The sequence below is a fragment of the Pan troglodytes genome, chromosome 2 (genome assembly GCF_028858775.2).
Source record: "Pan troglodytes isolate AG18354 chromosome 2, NHGRI_mPanTro3-v2.0_pri, whole genome shotgun sequence".
Taxonomy (NCBI): domain Eukaryota; kingdom Metazoa; phylum Chordata; class Mammalia; order Primates; family Hominidae; genus Pan; species Pan troglodytes.
In genome coordinates, this window is record NC_086015.1 from 38,223,120 (window position 1) to 38,244,756 (window position 21,637).

Sequence of the window (21,637 nt, forward strand, 5' to 3'; positions counted from 1 at the left end):
ATTTAGGATAAATGCATCTGACAGGGGTGTCAAGCAGGACTCAGCAAACTTTCTTTTAAACAGCCAGATAGTACATACTTTAGGCTTTGCAAAAAGACACAAAATGAGGATACTATTTAGGTGCTTATGTAACTGTTTAAAATGTAACCATATAAAAATATTCTTAGCTTATCAACTATGAATAAACAGGGAACTGTTTGGCATTGGTCTGTGGGTTGCAGTTTTCTGACCCCTGTTATGGAAGACTGACTTGGGGGATGAGAAGTAAGGCAAGGTGGTCAGGTAGGAGGCTGGTAGATTAAAAGGACCAGGACTAAGACTTGGCTGGTCACAGTGAGGAGGAAGGAAGAGGAAGAAGCTAGAGGGAACTTAAATATCTGATTAGATATGATGGATAAATGAAAGATGAAGCAAATGTGATCTGGAGGGCTGGCTGCAATTTGGGATTCACAAACATATTAGGATACTAAAAGCTTTGAAAAATCCTGCAGTAAGTAAAACTATCTGCTCAGTCCAGCGTTTCGCAAAGTTATTTATATATTGTGCCCTTTATTCATGGGCTACCTACTAATGCCCCCAGTGAAGTAATGTATCATGGAATGTACTTTAGGTTTCATGGGCTTGCTCTATAATTGTGTAATCCATGTTGTAAGAGTGTGCATTCCTTGAAAAGAAACTTAACAAATTTAGCATTTGTGTGTGTGTGTGTGTGTGTGTTTTGGGGAGGGTTATAAAATATGAAATACAACTCCTGTGGAAGGTGGTGTATTACAAATTAATGTAATCTTAATGCCTGGAAGAATTATGCAGTGATTCAACAGGCCAGATTGATTTAATAGTTTTTAAATTGTAGATATAATTAATGAAAATTGAGAGTGCTAATAGTTGTTTTAAAACTATTTTGCTACAGTAAATTCACATGGCCCTTTAAAACCTTCATTTTCTTTTATATTTTTCTTTTTCTTTTGTTCTTTCTCTTTTTTAAAAATTTTAAGTTCCAGGGTACATGTGCAGGATGTGCAGGTTTATTACATAGGTAAACATGTGCCATGGTGGTTTGCTGCACCTATCAACACATCACCTAGGTATTAAACCAAACATATATTAGCTATTTTTCATAATGCTCTCTTTCCCCCTCCCCTCTCCCCTACAGGCCCCAGTGTGTGTTGTTCTCCTCCCTGTGTCTGTGTTAAAAACCTTCATTTTCAATCTTTTCAGTATGGTTCTTTTATCTTTGAATACTCCTTAACAAAATTAATTGTTCCTTTTTTGTTTAAAAATTTTTTTTCTAAGATGCTTTTGTTATAGCATACTCCTTTATTTTTAAAAAAAGTCCACAGCAATTTCTATATATCTCTCTTTTAGCACATCAGATTGCATTGTATTTATTTGGGTATGCCTATGGTTTGTTGGACTGAGTTAGTGGAAGATACTTATATTTCTTTTCCCAGTCCTTAGCAGAATGTCAGACATAATATGTTCTCTTGGATTAATAAATCAATAAAAGTTTTGGGAAAGTGACCATTCCAACCTATATCTGAAATACAAATAGAGTTAGATCCTGTATCCCTCAAGGTCCAATCAGGAAAACAGAAACCATACCAGTAATTTTAACAGAAATAATTTAATATAGGGAATTGAATTGCTAAACAGGTGTTTGGAAAACTGTAACTGCAGAAAGATATAGAAACTACAGGAAATATCTTTCACCATTAGAGCAGGGGAGCAAAGGGTAGAGTGGATGAGTAGAACCTAGAAGCTTGGATAAAGGGCTCCACAAAGTTGAGAACAAGACCATGGAGCAGGAGGTGCCACCTGGCTGGTGCTGGTGTCTCTGCTGGGACTCCAATGAAGCTGATTCTGGAAATACGGAGGAATAAAAAGACGTAGACCCAAATGCTGCTGCTAGGGTGAAGAACCACTGCTGAGGGGATATTGACAGACACAGAAAGCAAACAGCAAGGGGCAAATCCCTTTGCCATCCTCTAGGTTTGCAGTCTTCCTCTAATACCCTTTATTGGCAGAGCCTAACAGGAAGCCAGATGGCAAAGGAGAAATTTTGTTTGTGGAGTCCAGCCTCCAAATCATATAACAGAGAACAGAAGGGTGTGTGGTGCTAAGATACAGTAGCTTAATAACCAGCCTAGTTCCCAACCTACGTGTATGGTCAATTTCCAAGTGGCCTGACTCTGAATGACTCAAGAGGGCTTTTCCTCCTCTCAGGAGCTACAATAGTCACAGGTATATTTTTGAGTCTTTCCTTTTTTTCTTAGACAGCAGAAGCTGTTCATTTTAGTAGAGAAAATCATGGTTTTAATTACATTTCTCTTACAACTCAGAAAGGTTTAAATAAAGAGAAAAGATATTTTGGCGAAGAGCAAAACTATTTGGCAACTTGTTCTAAAGGGTTTTTCAGAGTCCCTAGATTCAGCTGTTTCTAATCCTGTGATTATATGCTTCAATTTTCCATTTTAAGTACCAGAGATTAAATGGTAACTCCTTTATTGCTGATGACGGTGCTTAGTGGACAGCTTGGGGATGACAGGGCTGTGTGCTGAATCCAGATGCAGGAGGAACAACAGGAAAGGGGCACTCCGACCTTCCAACGGCCCTGTCTCCTGAGGGGGGTAAGGTGAGGTTTCAGTTTAGATGTCCCAGTCGTCACTGCAGAATCAGTTTTTTCTTTTCTTTTCTTTTCTTTTCTTTTAACAGATGAAACAGTTCCAATGTGGAAGTCTGACTTGGGGCAATATGTGTAGTGTGAGGAAAGAAGATGATAGCTGGTTTTGAATCCAGCTCAGTCACTTGCTAGCTGGGTGGCCCTGAGTGGTCACTTCACTTGACTCTTCACTTTATCATTGACAATAACTGTACTTGTCCTGCCCTTTTATTTGGCTCACTCTGAGGATCAAAAATATATGGCTAAATATGAAAACATATTGCAAAGAGCAAAATGAAATAAAAACAAGGAATCAATAATGATGGTGTTGGGCTATTTCAGTTTACTTGGTTTTTAACTCATAGAAGTACAAGAGAAATACACTATCCCCAACAATTCCTTTCTGTTATAGAAAAGTTACAGTGTGTACCGTCCTGGGCTTATGTTGCACATTTACTTCCATACAAATGTTTACCTCTAAAGTTATTATCAATATAGCTCTCAATGTGGAACTGAAAATAAACCCAGGAAAAATATCTTTGTTTCCCAGGCCTATTCAGTTTTCATTATTTGTTATTTGCAGTTTTTCTTGAGGCCGAAATGGAGTAGAAATCTCTAAAAATTTAGTTTGAATCTAGAGTCAACCTAGTTACAGCGGTAATAGCATTTATTATGTGCTTATGTGTGCTGGAAACTTTTTAAAGCACCTATACTGTGTGGCTCCTTAAAATAACCCTATGAGGTAGATTTTATTTTTATTGTCATTAATATGAAGAAATGAAGCATAATGAAACTTGCCTAAGGTTATAGATAGCAAATAATGGAGTGGGGGTTTGAACCCACATAACGTGATTCCTAAGTCTGAACCTTTAGCTACTCTATTATATTCAAGAAACACTCCTTGTTTAATCATTTGTATAAAGTCGTCTCTCAATGGCTTTTATTTGTTCACATAGAAATATTATTTATTAAGCAAATACAAAGTGCTGGATGGGGTTCTAAGCATTCTGTATGCATTATCTTACCTTAATGCTCACCAAATTTTATTCTTAGAAACTAAAGTTCAGTTAATTTAAGCAAATTGCTCAAGCAGGTTCACACTTTTAACAAGTACTGAAGCTGATATTTTAGTTCAAGTCTACATGACTTTAAAATCTCTTAAAGCAATAAAGTCACATATCTCTTTGCTAATATATATTCTTCCTGTTTCTCATGGAGGCATCCCTCAAATTTCTCCAAACCTCAGTGTAAAGCTCATAACAATGGCAGAGCTGAAATAAAGCTAAATGAAGATCAGAAATCATGCAGTGTCAGCAGTAGGAATATATACTAGGAATCTGGAGTGAGGGGTAATGAAATGGAGCTTAATGCTCAAACTTTGAAATTCTTAGAAGACAAGACAGAAAAAGGGAAATCTAGTGGTTTGTCTAGTTGTTATGGTCAGATGAAAATATGTAGACCGTTATACAGAAGACACAAACTTTCTCTAGCATACAAAGCCAAGAGAAATTTATCATGAGAAGTCTTATATTTGGACAACAGTTACAGTATATAGGGAATTTCTGCCATAAACAGCATGGTGTAAATGAATACTTGGTGAAAGATACCAATTAGAATTTATATCATATGTGAGACAGACAAAGCATTTCCAAAGTATATTTGAAGGAGAATGTGTTGTATTTATCTCTGACATCCTTATCAGAACTCACATTCTAGTGAAACAGATCAATTAATGTCATCAGATCTGTTATAATAACATGGGAAAATGGGTTTACCAACCTCATAGAAACACCTGGCTGGGCGCGGTGACTCACGCCTGTAATCTTAGCGCTTTGGGAGGCCGAGGCGGGCGGATCACGAGGTCAGGAGATGGAGACCATCCTGGCTAACACGGTGAAACCCCGTCTCTACTACAAATACAAAAAGTTAGCTGGGCGTGGTGGTGGGCGCCTGTAGTCCCAACTGCTCAGGAGGCTGAGGCAGGAGAATGGCGTGAACCCGGGAGGCGGAGCTGGCAGTGAGCTGAGATTGCGCCACTGCACTCTAGCCTGGGTGACAGAGCGAGACTCCGTCTCAAAAAAAAAAAAAAAAAAAAAAAGAAACAACTGCATGTATGTGCCAAGAACCAATTGCTTACTTCTTGAAATACTAGAGTAAAAATTTTACAACAAACTTAAAATTTGTTGAACTTCAACTTAATGGATGCTCTGTCTTTCCTTCTTGCAAGATCTGACTGAGGTCTAAGCCTTGCTCATTAATTTATTCATTTAGCATTTAATTTAGCAGTGCAATCAAACTAGAACTCAGGATTAAGAATCTCACTCAAAGCCGCTCAACTACATGGAAACTGAACAACCTGCTCCTGAATGACTGCTCGGTACATAACGAAATGAAGGCAGAAATAAAGATGTTCTTTGAAACCAACGAGAACAAAGACACAACATACCAGAATCTCTGGGACGCATTCAAAGCAGTGTGCAGAGGGAAATTTATAGCACTAAATGCCCACAAGAGAAAGCAGGAAAGATCCAAAATTGACACTCTAACATCACAATTAAAAGAACTAGAAAAGCAAGAGCAAACACATTCAAAAGCTAGCAGAAGGCAAGAAATAACTAAAATCAGAGCAGAACTGAAGGAAATAGAGACACAAAAAACCCTTCAAAAAATTAATGAATCCAGGAGCTGGTTTTTTGAAAGGATCAACAAAATTGATAGACTGCTAGCAAGACTAATAAAGAAAAAAAGAGAGAAGAATCAAATAGACGCAATAAAAAATGATAAAGGGGATATCACCACCGATCCCACAGAAATACAAACTACCATCAGAGAATACTACAAACACCTCTACGCAAATAAACTAGAAAATCTAGAAGAAATGGATACATTCCTCGACACATACACTCTCCCAAGACTAAACCAGGAAGAAGTTGAATCTCTGAATAGACCAATAACAGGAGCTGAAATTGTGGCAATAATCAATAGTTTACCAACCAAAAAGAGTCCAGGACCAGATGGATTCACAGCCGAATTCTACCAGAGGTACAAGGAGGAACTGGTACCATTCCTTCTGAAACTATTCCAATCAATAGAAAAAGAGGGAATCCTCCCTAACTCATTTTATGAGGCCAGCATCATTCTGATACCAAAGCCTGGCAGAGACACAACCAAAAAAGAGAATTTTAGAACAATATCCTTGATGAACATTGATGCAAAAATCCTCAGTAAAATACTGGCAAACCGAATCCAGCAGCACATCAAAAAGCTTATCCACCATGATCAAGTGGGCTTCATCCCTGGGATGCAAGGCTGGTTCAACATACACAAATCAATAAATGTAATCCAGCATATAAACAGAGCCAAAGACAAAAACCACATGATTATCTCAATAGATGCAGAAAAAGCCTTTGACAAAATTCAACAACCCTTCATGCTAAAAACTCTCAATAAATTAGGTATTGATGGGACATATTTCAAAATAATAAGAGCTATCTATGACAAACCCACAGCCAATATCATACTGAATGGGCAAAAACTGGAAGCATTCCCTTTGAAAACTGGCACAAGACAGGGATGCCCTCTCTCACCGCTCCTATTCAACATAGTGTTGGAAGTTCTGGCCAGGGCAATCAGGCAGGAGAAGGAAATAAAGGGTATTCAATTAGGAAAAGAGGAAGTCAAATTGTCCCTGTTTGCAGACGACATGATTGTTTATCTAGAAAACCCCATCGTCTCAGCCCAAAATCTCCTTAAGCTGATAAGCAACTTCAGCAAAGTCTCAGGATACAAAATCAATGTACAAAAATCACAAGCATTCTTATACACCAACAACAGACAAACAGAGAGCCAAATCATGAGTGAACTCCCATTCACAATTGCTTCAAAGAGAATAAAATACCTAGGAATCCAACTTACAAGGGATGTGAAGCACCTCTTCAAGGAGAACTACAAACCACTGCTCAAGGAAATAAAAGAGGATACAAACAAATGGAAGAACATTCCTTGCTCATGGGTAGGAAGAATCAATATCGTGAAAATGGCCATACTGCCCAAGGTAATTTACAGATTCAATGCCATCCCCATCAAGCTACCAATGACTTTCTTCACAGAATTGGAAAAAACTACTTCAAAGTTCATATGGAACCAAAAGAGAGCCCGCATCGCCAAGTCAATCCTAAGCCAAAAGAACAAAGCTGGAGGCATCACACTACCTGACTTCAAACTATACTACAAGGCTACAGTAACCAAAACAGCATGGTACTGGTACCAAAACAGAGATATAGATCAATGGAACAGAACAGAGCCCTCAGAAATAACGCCGCTTACCTACAACTATCTGATCTTTGACAAACCTGAGAAAAACAAGCAATGGGGAAAGGATTCCCTATTTAATAAATGGTGCTGGGAAAACTGGCTAGCCATATGTAGAAAACTGAAACTGGATCCCTTTCTTACACCTTATACAAAAATCAATTCAAGATGGATTAAAGATTTAAACGTTAGACCTAAAACCATAAAAACCCTAGAAGAAAACCTAGGCATTACCATTCAGGACATAGGCATGGGCAAGGACTTCATGTCCAAAACACCAAAAGCAATGGCAACAAAAGACAAAATTGACAAATGGGATCTAATTAAACTAAAGAGCTTCTGCACAGCAAAAGAAACTACCATCAGAGTGAATAGGCAACCTACAACATGGGAGAAAATTTTTGCAACCTACTCATCTGACAAAGGGCTAATATCCAGAATCTACAGTGAACTCAAACAAATTTACAAGAAAAAAACAAACAACCCCATCAAAAAGTGGGCGAAGGACATGAACAGGCACTTCTCAAAAGAAGACATTTATGCAGCCAAAAAACACATGAAAAAATGCTCATCATCACTGGCCATCAGAGAAATGCAAATCAAAACCACAATGAGATATCATCTCACCCCAGTTAGAATGGTGATCATTAAAAAGTCAGGAAACAACAGGTGCTGGAGAGGATGTGGAGAAATAGGAACACTTTTACACTGTTGGTGGGACTGTAAACTAGTTCAACCATTGTGGAAGTCAGTGTGGCGATTCCTCAGGGATCTAGAACTAGAAATACCATTTGACCCAGCCATCCCATTACTGGGTATATACCCAAATGACTATAAATCATGCTGCTATAAAGACACATGCACACGTATGTTTATTGCGGCATTATTCACAATAGCAAAGACTTGGAACCAACCCAAATGTCCAACAATGATAGACTGGATTAAGAAAATGTGGCACATATACACCATGGAATACTATGCAGCCATAAAAAATGATGAGTTCATATCCTTTGTAGGGACATGGATGAAATTGGAAACCATCATTCTCAGTAAACTATCGCAAGAACAAAAAACCAAACACCGCATATTCTCACTCATAGGTGGGAATTGAACAATGAGATCACATGGACACAGGAAGGGGAATATCATACTCTGGGGACTGTGGTGGGGAGGGGGGAGGGGGGAGGGATAGCATTGGGAGATATACCTAATGCTAGATGACGAGTTAGTGGGTGCAGCGCACCAGCATGGCACATGTATACATATGTAACTAACCTGCACAATGTGCACATGTACCCTAAAACTTAAAGTATAATAAAAAATAAAAATAAAATAAAAATAAATAAATAAATAAAAATAAAAATAAATAAATAAATAAATAAAAAAGAAAGAAACAACTGCATGTATGTGCCAAGAACCAATTGCTTACTTCTTGAAATACTAGAGTAAAAATTTTACAACAAACTTAAAATTTGTTGAACTTCAACTTAATGGATGCTCTGTCTTTCCTTCTTGCAAGATCTGACTGAGGTCTAAGCCTTGCTCATTAATTTATTCATTTAGCATTTAATTTGGTCCCATATTAGTTAAGGGTGGCCTCAGGCTTGACTAGCACCAGGTAAATGAAAAAAGGAACAAAAGCTTGATCCAGAACCCAGTGGATATCAATGGCTTGCAGTGCTGTCATGGACTTCATGTGCTAAGTCAGCTGAGCCCTTACTTGTTAGTGTTGTGCTGGAATAGACAGAAAGTAATTGTAAATCATCCAGGAAGTGAGAAAAAGAGATATAATCAGGAGACAAGTCTGAATCTCTGAGATAGACTGGTAATGTCTCAAGGCCACTGAGATAATGATGCCTAGAACTGGGCTTATAACAGCATAACATTCTTGAGCTTGGGACAGCGGCACTTTAGCAAACTATGATCTCTCTCACTTAGTCTGGATATTTAAAATTCCTCATGTGGCATCACTTGATGGATAAAATTGCAAATAAGCAAGTTAAGGATAAATTGAGAGGCCCATTAGATCCTGGCCATGGATACAGATGTATAATTGTGGCCAGGATCTAGGGTTTTGCTCAAATCTGACATCTGTATATCTAAGTCGGTTGGTCCATTCACACATCCATCCATCCACCCACCCACCCACCCACCCATCCGTCTAACAGAATTACATCCACTGACTCCCAAATTAAACCTAGTTCAATAGTAATAGAAAGGAAAACTAGATTTATTTATTTATTTTTTTTGAGGAGTTTGGCTTTTGTCACCTAGGCTGGAGTGCAGTGGCGTGATCTTGGCTCACTGCAACCTCTGACTCGCAGATTCAAGCAATTCTCCTGCCTCTGCCTCCCAAGTTGCTGGGATTACAGGTGTGCACCACCACGCCCAGCTAATTTTTATATTTTTAGTAGAGACGGGCTTTCGACATGTTGGTCAGGCTGGTCTTGAACTCCTGACCTCAGGTGATCTGCCCGCCTCGACCTCCCAAAGTGCTGGGATTACAGGTGTGAGCCACTGTGCCCAGCCAATTTATTTACTTTATAGTAATAAAAGGAATGCACTAGAAATGACATAAAACATAAATAAACTATGCATTCATTATAACTACAATGAACATTTTATTAAAGCATTCTATGTGCCAGTTGCTTTAGTAAGAGCTAGGGAGGGTATAAAGATGAGTAATATGTGGTCCTCACTTTTTAGAACTTGAAGTCTAGTAGCAAGTATTTATGTTCATCTCACTGACCTCGTGTCCTATACTCCTCCCTTCACTCATTCCAATCTAGAGACATTGTTTTCCTTCCTTTTCCTGAGACATACCAAGCATTTCTTGCCTCAGAGCCATTGTACTTGCATTCTCTCTGCCCAGAACGTTATTTTCCCAGATATCGGCAGTTAACTTCCACAATTCCTTCAGCTCTCTGCTCAAATGTCACAAGCTCAGTGAGGCCTTCTTTGAGTATTGTATGTATGATAGCAAACACCTCTCATCACTGGAACTCTGTGTCCCCACAATTTTCAATTATTTTTCTCCCTAATCACCATTATATATTATATATTCAGTGTGTGTATTTTTATATATATATATACTGTAATATATGTTGTATATATTTACTTCTTTTTTTATTATTTGTCTCACCCAAATCCCAACTAGAATATATATTCCATGAAAGGAGGGGACTGTTTTGCTCAGTACTCTATTGCTGTGTCCAGAAAAGAAGCTCAGTGAATAGTAGGTGCTCCACAAATATTGTTAAATGAATAATACAAGAAAGAAAAATAATACCGCTAATAACATAAATGACTTGCAGTGGAGAAAGAATATTTAATTTGGTTAGAGGACATGGCTTAGGAATCCTTGAATAAAAAGTTATTGCTTTACTTTGAAAAATAAAGTCCACATATATAGGACAGTTACATGGCTGACTTCCAAGGGAGATTTATCCAGCATTTCAGGAATGAAGGTGCCAGTTAGATGTGATGAATGACCATATGATGCCTGGAAATTTTTCCATTACCCTTTGAAATTTTTCTCCTTTTTTGGTTGTCTGCGACCATGTGGAAACAAATGGGTTTGACCTCATTTCCAGAACTGCTTGGGAAGATCTGTTCCTGCTAACCATGAACTAAATCTTCACTAGTGGCCTGTCTGTGCTTGATTCGGTGTTTCTATCCTTACAACCCTGACTACTGATGGGACTCAAGAGAAACACTGAGTATTTTCCTTGTCACAAAAGCCATCACTCATTAGAGTCTGGGAACAGGGAAGAACTCTAATATCCACTGCAATGGCTCAGTGTAACTAGGACTGCCAAAGAAAACAGGTGTTCAATGACTACTGGAACAAGTTTGAGACAGAAAATCCAAGCTGTGCATGTGCCCATGTGACCACTTTCCTTGTTGTGACTGTGGGTATCAGACAGGTAAATGATGACTCTCTGGCAGCCAGGAAAGATCCTTTGGGGCAGCTTTTTATTTCTGCATTCGTTTAAACAATAATTATTCATTCAGCATCTGACTTGTGCAAGGCTCAGAGAATGACCCAGTTTTGATCTAAACAGAGGGTATCTCTAGTAAGTTTATGGACTCACCTAAGGTCCAGGAAGACTTCTCTTGAAGATTATGTTAATCAAGTAGCATTATTTGCAGGAAGGAGAAACTCATTCAAGCAAATTTCATTAAAAGAAAGGAAATGGGGGAAATTTTCCAAAATACAAAGGCAGGAGCTGCAAAAATAGCAGCTCAGTATATGTTTTTCTACCAGGTGCTGTGCTCCCTTGACATCTACCTCAGTGTCTTCTTTCTTTCCTTGGACCTGCTTTTTCCAACACTCAGTGTTTCAGGCCTAAAAAGGCCCTTTCAGACCTCGCTGGATAGCATGCTCAAGGATCTGTATTCAAAGACCAACCTGTGTGTTCTATCCCAAACTCTTGGAAGAAAGAACCTGATTGGCCCAGCTCTTATTTGGGGTCCCCGTACATTCATTATGATATAACAAGGGGGTGGAATCCTGTGCCCTTTGCCCATTCAGCAGGTGTGTGGGAGGTGACTCTCTCAGGAGGTTGAATAGGGTTAGAAAGACGGCATGACTATATCTCTAATGTAGACCTAAAGTGCTTCCTAGAGCTAGGGACCCGGATTCTAAATGAGACCTGAGGGAATGGAGCTGTTGTTGACAAGAGCTGTTAGACAAACAGGACATGGAGGAGGGTAAGTTCAGATACCAAGAAGGAAGCCTGTATACAAAAGCAGATGTGATGGGAAGAACTGAGGCAGGTGACACTAACCAGGGACTTGCAATCAGACAAAAGACCATTCACCCTTCAAGACATTGAATCGTACACTACATGGGGCTGTCCTTGAGGGGAGGAGTGGTTAGTTTGTTCATCATCCAGCATCTAGCACAGTGCCTGGGACATGGTAGGTGTTTGAAACATGGTTGTTGACAGAATGAATAAATGAATGAGTGAATGAGGATACTTGAAGTAGTATCACTTCCTCTATGAAACTTTTAAAATCCTTCTTCCAACAAAGCCAGAATTCCCTCCTTTGTGCTCCCATTACGCTAACCATATTTTATGGTCATTGGCAGATGACAAATAAACCCCCACTACACTGACTGAAGTTTTAAAAATAGGAAGTGAGTTCTAATAATCTTAGAATTTCCAGCTTCAACCACAATGCCTAGTTATGTAGGAGCTGCTTGATAATTGGCTATGTAATAAATATAGCATAATAGTCATGCCTTTTAATGACTCTGACCCAAACATTTGCTTTTTTGATTAAAAACTTAATATATTTATTTATGTTTTCTAATTATGAAGCAATATTATGCGAACTATAGTTGTAAGAAATAAGGAAAATTTAAAAAGATCATTCATAAATTTGTGTTTTAGTGTATTTATCCTTTTGGAGAGATAAAATTATAATACAAACACATATACTCATATATATAAAATGAACATTTTCCCATATCAATAATTACTCTTCAAATCTTGTTTTTCAATACCTAGGAAATATTTTATGACTACAAAATATTTTATCATATATATTAAAATCTTGGACATATAGGCTATTTCCAAATATTGCAAATATTTTCTTATGATAATTTTCTTACACATGAAACTTTGTGCTTTCCTCTAGGTACAAAGTAAAATTACATGATTAAAAGGCATGGACACCAGGGCTCTTGATTATTATTGCTGGAACCTCTAAGGAGGGTAAATCAATTCACTTGACACCAGTTGTGTTTGGTCATGCCCGTATCCCCACATTATCACCATTAGATGGAACTATAATTTAGAAGATGTGAATTTGATCAGTGGCTCCACTTACTTAGAACAGGGCAAGAACTGTGGCTTGCCCTGGAAGCAGCATCACTTGCTGACAGCATGAGGGCTGTAGCCGGGGAGAGATGAAAACAACACATTTCATGTTCTCAAGTAGCTTAGAGTCCTGGGTTTAGCAACATTTTATAAACACTTCATTTTAAAGCAAAGAAGAATAAAAAAACCCTCAATACTAGACAGTCAGCAGGAAGATAGGCACAGGCTGCTTGTCTGCAGGAGGCCTTGGACATGGGTCATTTCTCACGGTGCTATTGAAAGGAGATAAGACAGGCCTTTATGGATACTTCAGCCTGGTGTAATGTTAGAGGTGGGAGGCAGTTGCCCTGTTCATTGATGACTGGGGCATCTTTGGAAATTCATCAGATGTCAAGAGTGACAGATGAGGACTTGGATAACTGGAAGGCCACTTGACTCTGCAGAACCTTATACTGTGGGGTTCCTGACAGTGCTTAGGAGTGATGGGCAGCTCAGGCATCCTGGCCAGATACAATGAAGCCCAGGGCCTGGGCTGCCTCAGGGGTGACTCAAGGAGCTCCAGTGGGGAGTGAATAGGAAACATCAGGCTATGACTTAAAGTGGAAGCAGGGCTGGGCAGGAATTTCTTGGGAGGCGGATGGTCATTTTTACAGCATTAGGGGTAGAAGCCATCTCTGTGAGAAGAGACTAAAGATAAAGAGACTAATAGATTAACATTAGTCCTAGAGAGGAATAGACTCCTAGACTTGTATCTTATCTTCTCTCTCTCCCTATTTCAGATTTGTCCCATCTTTTCTGTACTCACTCTAATGTCCAAAAACTTAATTTATTAGGTAGAACAATTGAGTTATCTTAATTTCCTTGTCTTCTTATGCACCAAACTTTTGGGGTTTCCATTTCTCCGGTCAGTGCAGTCTAGCAAAGTATTTTCCTTAAGCAAAAATTATTTTCTCATAAGAAGATACTTGGTTCCAGCTATTAAAATGAGTTTGTAAAATCTTGAATAATGGAGATCATGGCCTATATCAGATTCTCAACAGACAATAGATTTACTCAGGCCCCTTAGCCCCAGATTTGTGTTGACCCCCTCCTTCCACCTTGTGGAGGGCAGAGAGTTCCTTTGAACTATATGGTAGCTTAGGCCAGGTGGTTCTTAAAGATCCTTTATTTGGGCACCAACTCTTCCCAAGATATGATAGGTCTGGTCCAGCTTTTGGAAGGGAGGTTGCCCCTGAGAGAAATGTCTAGGCTCAGCCACTGTCCCTGTACAGAGTGGGAGTTCAGAGCACCTCTTGTTACAAAAACTCAGCCACTGTAGTACACGACACCAGCGCCTCTCAGTGGGGCAAGAAACTGCTGAGTGCCTAGGATGGAGGTGACCAAGACTTCCCACCTTGTCCCCTTATCCCTTGTTTAGTTACTTCCTGTCTTGCAAGTAAGACAGGGGTGAGAGAGACTCTCCTGGTCTAATAAGGAGCTGCTGGAGAAGAAACGGAGGGATTGTTGGGCCATAGCCCACTAGAGAGTGTTAGCGATTCATATTCCCTTTTCTTCCTGGGTCCTGGGTGGATTTCCCTGCACACGTGGGAATTTCAGTCTATCGCTATAGAACACAATTCTGAGCTGCAAGTGAGAGAAAGCTGAAAGACATGTCTTGACTGCAATGTGTGAAAGGCTGGGATGATTCCTGCCACCCCACATTCTATGTAAAAGGGAAAAGGTGTATAAATTTATTAACTACTATGTGCTTAGAACTATAAACTGGAGTGGATGCCATTGGTATTCCACCCAGACATCCTCAGATCTTTTACCATGCCTATTCCCACTTCGCCCAGCTTCAGTGAGCATTTGCTCCCAAATAGCCCCGTGAAACTGTTCTTTGGAGGCCTGTGCTCTGGCTGTTGGAGTTGCTTTACCCACATATGCAGAGAATTTAAAGTGCTTACAAGTTGAGTTTTCCCTTCTAGATGCCCCTGGAAGCTTTTAGCTAGTGACTGATAGATGCAAGAATATGAATGCCCAGCTCTTTTGCCTCCAGTAGAAAACTCTGAGGCTTGACTTACATTCCAGAGCTGCCCTGCCAGGTCAGGCTGAGGCCACTCTTCGTGGGACTTTCCCTGAGATCACAGCCTTCCTGTGTTGACTTCCTTATCTTCCCTCTCCTGCTTCCCACACACCCCTACTGGTCCCCCTGGAAGCATATTTTAAAATAAATTACTTGTATATGAATCATGAGTCCTGGTCTTGAGTTCTACTTCTGAGGAAGCTGATCTAAATTGTCCCACTCTCATTTGCATTTCATATAAACCTTGTGAAGTGTTATTATCCCCCTTTTGCAGATGAAGAAACTGAGGCTCAAAAGGTAATAATGTATCTGTAGCTTGTGACTTAAATCCAGCTATGTCTGACTCCAATGCACTGAATTCCCTGAAAAACAATCAGCATTTACATGAAGTTAGCCAGTGGTTTCAGAATTTCAGGTTCTTTTTCAAGGTTATGTAGACAGTTGTCTCCTGAACTGAATCACAGGAATTAAGAAAGTCTGGACTCTCAGACCTAACTACCTTCTACATGTATCAGGGCTCTACTTCAAGAGTCTGTTTCCACCTGTGGCTCTTACAAGTCAGTAAGCAATTCGAGGACCCAAGCCATGTGCAACTAATTGCAAAATCTCCAGAGCCTATTGTGGTACTTGGCACATAATAGGCTCTCAAACAAATATACTTTCAATTAAACAACCAGCCACAGGGCAGTTTCCTTCACAAAAAGTCCACTCTGGATAAATAAATTAAGTCAAAATTAAGGGATTTTCTAAGTCCTTAAGAAGAATTGCCATACCTTGAGTTAGTCTAGTACCTATATTACAGCTTAATGCAAAGACTCCAAGCCAATGTTCTCTCTATTTAGTGTCTATCCTCTGATTTATCCTTTCCAGCAACATTAACTAATTCTGTCAAAAGGTTTTTACCCTTGATTCATTTTCAGATGATATACATATTTTAAGGCCCTAGTGACATCAACTCTAATTCTGGGGAATTATGAATTCCTCTTCCTAATTTTCTATGCAGAAGTCTTCCACTAAAATCAAGCCTGATCATTATATTGGACATCAAACATGAGTAATGCTCAGGATCTGATTTAACCACTTTTGGGGTCAAATGATGGCATTATTATTGTTTAAACTGTGGATCAATATTATAACCTCTTGTATTTTTCCGTTGATGCTGCTAGCATATTTTCCTTGCTGTGCTTTTATCAACTCTCCCCTCAGTGTACCGACCCAGATAATAATTCAGACAAATATTATGGCCCACAGTTCCTGGAATTTTTTTCTTTTGAAAGCTATGTAGGTGGACTTTGTGATTATGTAAGCATAAAGCTAATGGGATTGGCGGGAGCCCCAGCTGAGAGCAGGCAGGTGCTGGACAATCTTCTCTCAGCCTTGCTCTGCTAATGTCTCCCTGGGTGTAGGCTGGCCTCGTGCTGCTTCTGTTATGCAGCACAACAAGATAACTGCCTGCTGTGCCCTGTCATGTCTTAGTTTCCAACTGTAACTGAGAAATATGGGGACTTACTTGGACTCCAGCAGCTTTTAAAGTTATAACTACAGAGGCAGCTCATATCTAGAATCAGAGCTTGTAAGTTTGGTTTGTGAGACTTCTGTGGTAATAAATGGATTGAGCTAGATGCTTATGATGTTAACCCCAAAGCTTTATAGAAAATAGTGCTGGGGCATATATATCAGTTATCTATTGCTGCATAACAAACTACCTCAAAACTTGTAATCCCAGCACTTTGGGAGGCCAAGGTGGGCAGATCACGAGGTCAGGAGTTCGAGACTAGCCTGGCCAACATGGTGAAACACTGTATCTACTAAAAATACAAAAGTTAGCTGGGCGTGGTGGCACACACCTGTAATCCCAGCTACTTGGGAGGCTGAGGCAGGAGAATTGCTGGAACCTGGTTGGCAGAGGTTTCAGTGAGCTGGGATCACACCACTGTACTCCAGCCTGGGTAACACAGTGAGACTCTGTCTCAAAAAAAAAAAAAAAAAGTATTGTTACTTTCTCATGATTCTGAGGGTCTGAAATTTGTACAGGGCACAGTCGGGATGAATATCTCTGTTTCACTTGGTGCCTGTTGGGGCTGGAATGCCCAAATCAGTTTCTTCACTCATGCTTGAGACCATGGTTCAAATGGCTGGGGGTGGCTGAAATAGCTCAACTAGGATAACTAGGATCAGAGGTTTGGCCTTGCTGTTGACTGCTTTCCTTGGTTTTCCTTCATATAGTTTCAGGGTGTCTCTCTCTCTCTCTCTCTATATATATATATATATAGAGAGAGAGAGAGAGAGAGAGTTTATACTCTGTCTCTGTGTATATATATGTATATACACACACACACACACACACGTATATATGTATATGTCCACATATATCTCTCTATATATGTATATGTCCGTGTGTGTGTGTGTGTGTGTGTGTGTGTGTGTGTGTGTGTGTGTCCTGGTCTTGAGTTCTACTTCTGAGGAAGCTGATCTAAATCGTCCTATTCTCATTTGCATTTCATAAAAACCTTGTGAAGTAAAGTAATACATATAGTCTTTCCAGCAGAGTAGTCAGACTTCTTACTTGAGACCTCAGAGATTACAAGAGTGTAAAATCAGAAATTGTTATGCAGCAATAGATAGCTGATATACATGTCCCGGCACTATTTTCTATGGCTTCTTAAAACCTAGGCTTAGAAGAGACACTGCCACTGCAGTTTTACTGACTCAAATCATAGATCAGTTGAGATTCAAAGGGAGGGAACTCTGTAAGATGTGAATAATGGAGGTGTGATTTTTCAAAATCCACTGATGTAATAACCACTACAGCAGGGTTTATAGACATGGGAAACACAGAATAGCAGAGTCTACTGGGGATTGGGAAGTGCCTAGGGTTATCAAGAGAAAATATAGGGTACTAAGGTAAATTTGAATTTCAGATGAATAACGAATAATTTTTAGTGCAAATATGTCTCATGCAAGTCTGCATAGCATGTAATATTTCGGACTTAGTTATACTTAAACATGGTTATTTATCTGAAATTCAAATTTAATTGGGAGTTCTATATTTTTGTTTACTGTATCTGGCAAACCTAGATGAGAGACTTGTGAATAGCACCAGGGGCCAGGTCCTACAAGCTGTTTATTGTTCTAGTCACAAGGTTGTTTAGGTCAAGTGAGGACCAGGGCATGAGAATGGAGAGACAGAGGGCAGACTTTCAAAGCCAGTGAGAACAAGTGGGCTGAGCAGGAGGCCTGAACATCCAGGCGGTGTTCCAAAGTGGCTGAGATTGTGACATGGGACTCAGACAGACCAGAGAAGGATTCTCAACTCTGCACAACTGTCCTGACAATCAGTTTTTATTTTTCAGGCTTTCAAATAAGGTGGGTAATAGTGGTACTTCATAGCGTTGTGGCAAGAATTAAGTATAGGGGTGGCTGGTAGGTAGTAAGCACAGAGAATAGGTTAGGTGTAATCACATCAGAGTAACAATTATTGTGATGATGATAGTTTTGTGAGTATACAAGCTGGAGCAGGAGGAGTGGGGAAGAGACACACAGGAAACTAACATCCCCAGAACACATGCTAGGTCCTGGTCCTGGTGCTTTCTATTCTCCATTTTCCTTAATCATAATTGCATTTGCAGGTGTAATAAATCAACTTTAGAGATGAGTGAATTGGCTTAGAGGAATTAATAAGTTTGCCTGAGTGGCAGTCGGGTTTGCCTGAGACCAGAATCTTTTCCTATAAAGAAAGATGAGTGAATATAGTTCCTGCAGGTTGACCTTCATTCATGGGCCTCCAGGTCATATCCTGCTGCAAGGCTTTTCCTACCTTGGCCTCTGTGCTGCCTTGACTCTGAGCCTTCCCTTCTCATTTGTGAAATGGGAGAGTAATACCCACTTTGCTTCTCCCAGAGTCTTGTTGGATGTGTTCACTGTGGTAAAGGGCATGAAGGCATTTTCAAACTCTAACATGCCCCATGGATGTTGAAACTGTTCTTGAAGCCTAGCACATAAAGCGTTAATCCTGTATTCTTCTAATTCCAAGCCATGTTAGGATAAGAAAGGCAGCCCTCCTGAAGGCACTGAAGAGGGGGCTTGGCAGTGTAGAAAGAGAGAGAGGTGAGTTTGTGTGGTGTGGTGTGTTGTGGTGTGCTATGCTGGTTTTTCCTCCTCTAGAACACTCTAAGACAAGATTCCAGAGGTAAAGCTTTCCCCAAAAGACTTACAACAGAATTTAAGGGCAAAACAGTGGAGTAGGACAAGGCTCATTGCTTTTTGGTAGCCTTGCAAATAGTCCCTTGCCTGGGGCATAGGGAAGTCTAGTCCAGTGATTGATAAAATACTGATTTCACACCTCTTTTATTGTCTGCTAAAGATTTGGTACATATTTTTAAGGCCACTATGAACTTTTAGACTTCCCCAGAGACCAGAAGCTTAGAAATATATGGGAAAATATTGTCATTATCTATTTTATGGGTGAACATGATGTAAACAGTGACTGACAAAGCTTGAGTGAGCTGGGTCGTGCCTCTTGCTGGGGTTTTTTCTTTCTCTAATTCACCCTGGGTCTGAATATCTATCCTCCTTGCACATTGGACGTGCAGCTGCATTCATTATTCTCACCAGCTCTGGCTAGATCTGCCACATAAGGAACAAAATGGTCTGCAACCACAGACTCATATCCTGGGCAGTAAATTATGATAATGCGACAAGAGAAGGTTCTAGCTCTGACACGTTTTCCAAGTTTACCAGAGGTAACAGCATCATTGCTGGTGGGGTGTGTGTGTGTGTCTGTTTGTGATGGAGGTGGCATGGTTGGTAGGGATGAGTGTAAATGAGTGTGTGGGCGTCTGAAAGGCATCTCGTGCACACCACAGTTGACGAGAGAGGCGAGAGTGTTTGCTGCTTGGTAATGAGATTCAGTGTTATGGGGCTGTTATTTTTAGTGTTTAAGCTATGAAAATCTCATTTTCTCCCTAGAGGCTTTCGTTCTGCCATTCTTTAGTACATCAGGTGAGAAATCAAGTGTCATCTGTTAAAAACGATAACAGATCCAAAGTTAGCTCGTAAAAATGACTGTTCCCCCCAAGTCTCTTTGGTTTGGTAAGAGCGATTTTATAAATTGTGATTTTGATTTGAGACGAGCTAGGAAGGGACAACAAAAGAGAGAGGAGGTTTGAAAGTCTTGAGTTAGAGAAATAATTAAAATTAATGGAACTTGATTCTATCCTTTATGGATAATTAAGTATAAATGTCCATGGTAAATCTATCTCTATCTTGCATTTAGTGTGTATGTGTTTGTGTGTGTATCAGATGTCTTTTTGATGTATTCTATGACAACTTTTTGATGATTTTGGTCTAAATTCCCTTCTTTGGTCATCTTCATATTACATGCTCACACATATTTTATGGTCATTGGATTCCTTGAACAGAGTTAGTAAACTGCAAATCTTAAAGGTCCAGAGGCTTTTCTACTTTGACTATCTAGGCTCTAGAGACAGAGATTTTTATTGTTCTATTTATTTTTATTTGGTCGACTATTGCACAAATCTGGTCAATTACTGAAATCCAAGGGGCCTGAACAAGAAGGTTTCTGTCTTTGTAAACTTCACTGCCGTGGCTTAAGTACCAGCTATCTGGGTAATAACTTCCAAAAGTAACTTCTGCAATTAAAGTTTCCCATAAAGGTCCAACTTTTAAGTCCAGCTGCCTACTTGCCAGCTCCACTTAGGCGTGTAACATGCATCTCAAACGGAATATGTCTCCAATCAGACTCTTAATTCTATTCATACCTACCTCTGATTTACTTCTGTTGCAGTATTCTGCTTTTCAGTAAATTCTATCAGCTTTATGGGTCAACAGTCTTGGGGTCAGGCTTGATTCCTATTTCCCACTCACAGTCCATACACCCAATTTATCAACGAATTCTGTCAGCTCTACCTTCAAAATTTGTTCAAAATCTGACCGTGTCTCATCACCTCCACTGCTCCCATCCTGATTCAAGCCACCTCCATCTTTTGTCTTGCCTGTAGCAATAGCCTCCTAACTGGTTTTGCCCCTTCCACCACCTATCCTGCAACAGCAGTCCACATGACCCTTTAGAAACATTGACCAGATGATGTTGCTCTTCTGTTCAAAACCCTCCAGTGGCTTCTCATATTGCACACAGTGAAAGTCTGATCCTTCCATTGGCCGTAGGTGCTCTGTGGGCTGCTCCCACCTGCCCTGCTCTCACCGCCAGCACAAGACTCTTCATCCACCCTCCTGTCTTCACTCTCCATGAATGTGCATATTCTCATTTGCTTTTTTCTCTGTCTGGAACTCTTTTCTTCCACATTTGTGCATACTTTCCCTTCATTTCATTCTGTCTCTACTCAAGGTCACCTCCTCAGAAAGATTATCTTTCAGAATTTAAAACAGTATTCTCATTCCCTATATTCCTAATTCTGCCTTCCTTAATCTACTTTATTCTTCCTTAACCTCCCTTATGGTCATATGCCGATAACTATTTGTCTGTTTCTTCCACTCCAATGTAAGCTTTCTAAAGCAGGATTTTTTTTTCTTTTATTGCTGTTTCCTGTGGCTAGGACAATATCTGGCATGTAGAGGTTGCTCAATACTTATTTGTTAAAGAAATGAATGAATGTGTGCTCTACTGATGCTTTTACAATGTTCTCGTAAGTTCTTCCTAACATTAGTGCAGTTATTTTATGTTAATGCTCTGGGATGCGATGCGAGGAAATTTTCCATAACAAGACACTCTGAAAGTGGAGTGTGATTCGTCAC